Raw genomic sequence first — 3,275 nt, forward strand, 5'->3', positions numbered from 1 at the left:
GAGGGGAAGGCGGTGGCCGCGGTGGTGGCGATCGGCGGCGACGGGCTCGCTCGGGTGGTTGCGGCGCGAGCGCTGGGGGGGAGAGGGAGGAACCAGAGAGGGGGGGGGAGATGCAGGGATGTCGTGGTGCTCTTGGCGCCCTCCAGCAGCAGCGGCGGCAAGCAGGAGGTGGCCGCGCGCGTGCTGGCGTGCGGAGGCCACGCGCCCCTGTCTACTGGCATGAGGTAGGGGATGACTGGCAACTCCAGTGGGCTGGGCTGCTACAGTAACGGGCCAAGGTAACTCTCTCTCTCTGCTTTCTGTTTCTGTTTTCTATTTATTTCTCTGTTTTGAATTAGTAAAAATACTAATTCATTTTGTAAGATCCTGAAAATAATTGTGGGCACTTTTGAAACTATTTCCAACAGCCCTCAAATGCTTTCAAGATTATTTGGACATTTAAAATATTTTATAGAATTTAAATGTCCAAATTCAAATACTTATGATTTAATTCAAAAATCCAGAATGTCCTAGAAAAGTGTGCACCATTTTGCCCAGGGGTTTTAGCCCAATCCAGAAATGATGAACATTTTTGTGAAGGGCAATTTGGGTTCATTGAAACCAATTTTAGTAAACCCTAGTTGGTTTCAGGGGGGGTGCTGGGGGTTCTGTCATCCCCATTTCAAGTTTCTGCAAAATTCAAACATGATGCACGCATGAAGCTAGCCTAGTGCAATACGAGAAGCTAGGGATGTGACACCATCCCCATGCCTCCGCCCAGTCCAACCACCAGTCACCACCACGCCCCACTCCTCCTCACCTTATCTCTCATCTTTCTCCCTCCATTTTTATATACAAGGGCCACTATCAAAATTACAATTTGCAGATATACAAGGACACTAACACTAATCGATGCAATATTAATGGTGTTTGCCTCATGGTACTAGCAAAGGAGGACATTAATTATCCCTTGCATGCATGCGGGAGTTTGTAAAAAAATGCATCTTTATGTTCCGTGCAATGCACGGGCATCTTGATAGTCCATGAAAACAACACATGGCAAAATTGCACGACGAACGAGGGATTTGAATCTGTTGGGAGGGGCTGTTTGGATCTTGCCCGGGGTAGCCAAAATATTGGCGACCCTTTTGTCCACCGGTGCCTTTGCCACCGATGAACGAGGAATGGCTCGGGTGCTCATGCTGTCATGCATCCTCCAGCGCGCACATTGGAGACGAGCTCGCACGAGCTGTGTTTTTTTGTCCCACAACGCCGCCCGAGCCGCCCGCAGACCGACCGGCGACCCGCAAATTACGCCATCCAACCGTAGCCGCACACATTATGACAGCAACTCAACCAACCGGACGAAATTCACGCAAACACATAGACAAACTGATATTTCATATAAACAACGACAGAAATCATATAAAATACCGGATTTTCATACAAACATGACGGATTTCATTACATTCAAATGAACTACGCGGTGCTAGTTCTAGACAACACAAGTATATAATACCTGGCCTAAATGGTCGCCCGCCGATCGATTTGTGTTCCTCATGTCCGGCAGCATGATCACCGGACTGCCGGGAGCCCCGGAGGTATATGCTTCAGCGCAAAGGACGGCTCGCTTCCCCACTGCCCAACTGATATCATTGGCTGGTGCCAAAGATGATGGTGGCCGGCACCGGTTCGAGTTCATCACCGGCCACTACTTCGCCATGGCCGGCACCGGCTCGAGTTCATCCTAACATTCCCCTCTTCCATGGAGCCCATGCGGGGTCGACGAAGGTCCTCGCAACAAAAGGATCCGGCAAGACACCTGCTGTGTACGCCGGCGTCGCCTCCGCGGTGGCCTTCATGGGACCCAAACGGCGGCGGCCTCCCGTGTTCTACTTCTCCTCGATGATGGCGGCGGATGCGGAGGCGCTGGCCATCGACTCGTCGCTCTCCGTGCACCCGGCTTCTGTCGCTGCTTGCATAGCGCGGCCACCGGCATGGGAGTCTCGGCCATAGAAACGGGAGACGCGGTATGAGGCAGCGGCGTGGACGGCAGCAACGACGCCCGTGCGCCGCTCCTCGTCGAGCTGGCCTGGAGCGGCGAGTTGCTGAACCGCGCGCCGGCTTGGGCGGCAACTGGCTCCGTCGGGCGAGGGGAGGGAGGTGGATCAGCGAGCTGCATAGCTCGTATCCGGCGGGCTACCTAGCCGGCTTGGATGCGGAATAACTACTCTTAGTAAGCCATTGTAAGAGTGGACAAAATGGTGGAGGAGATAGGGGAGCGGCGGAGGTGTGCGATTCTTGGCCGGCGTTTGGCCTCGTTTAAATAGGAGATTAAATAGACGGCGGACGGGAGGAGCTCGGCCGACGTTGCATTTAACGCCGGCCCGGTCATGAACGGACGTGTGTCCAGAGTGGGTTTCTCGGCTTCCACACGGGCGGGTTTCATGGAGGCGTTTGAATGCGGCACGGAGGCATGTTCATCCGGGCGTGCCGCGAGTGGCACCCTCAACTCTGACCTAGGACACCGCGCCGTTCTTCCACTGACGTGTGGGCTCTTTGGGTGCATGGCCTGCATGTTAGTGACCCAACGCAGGCAGCCTACAGCAGAGGAACCTTTGGTGGGCCAAGGCGGTTAGAAGCGGGCATTTCATAAACTGATGATTGTTCATTGAGTGTGACGTCATCTTTTTCATGTAGATAAGCCTACTATGTTGATAGCCCGTTCGATACGTTGTGATTCATAAAGACCGCTGCAAACATCAATGTTCTGCTTATCACAAATAAGATTGATTAATACCCGTAACAATCCATGTCCTTAACAAAGGGTGCATGCACGTATAGGTTGAGCGTGTGTCTTGCGTCGTGTGCTGTGTGCATGCAGGCGTGCGAGTGTTGCGTGCGTGCAAGGGTATGTTTCAGTGTTGCATGCATGGGTGCATACGTGCGTGTGTTCGTGAGTGCATGTGTATGTGTCAGTGTTGCATGCCAGCATGCGTGCGTGTGTACGTGTCAGTGTTGCACGCCTACATGTGTGCGTGTCTTGCGTGTGTGCATGTGTACGTGCGGGGTGAGGCTACACGTCAGTCGACTGACTTTTTCATCTCTGGTCATTAGATTTTCCAGCCGTTGGATACGAAATCAAGGGCCTCCAGTTTATCATCAAACTCCACCCCCCTGAGCCGCCAGCCACCACCGGCCGAACCGCCAGCCCCCGCCGCCCGCGGTCGGCCCGCCCTCCCCGAAACCACTCCCCACCGCCGGTCCGCCGCCGCACCAGCCATCCCTCTAGCCCC

Source organism: Triticum aestivum, chromosome 4D (genome assembly GCF_018294505.1).
Source record: "Triticum aestivum cultivar Chinese Spring chromosome 4D, IWGSC CS RefSeq v2.1, whole genome shotgun sequence".
Taxonomy (NCBI): Eukaryota; Viridiplantae; Streptophyta; class Magnoliopsida; order Poales; family Poaceae; genus Triticum; species Triticum aestivum.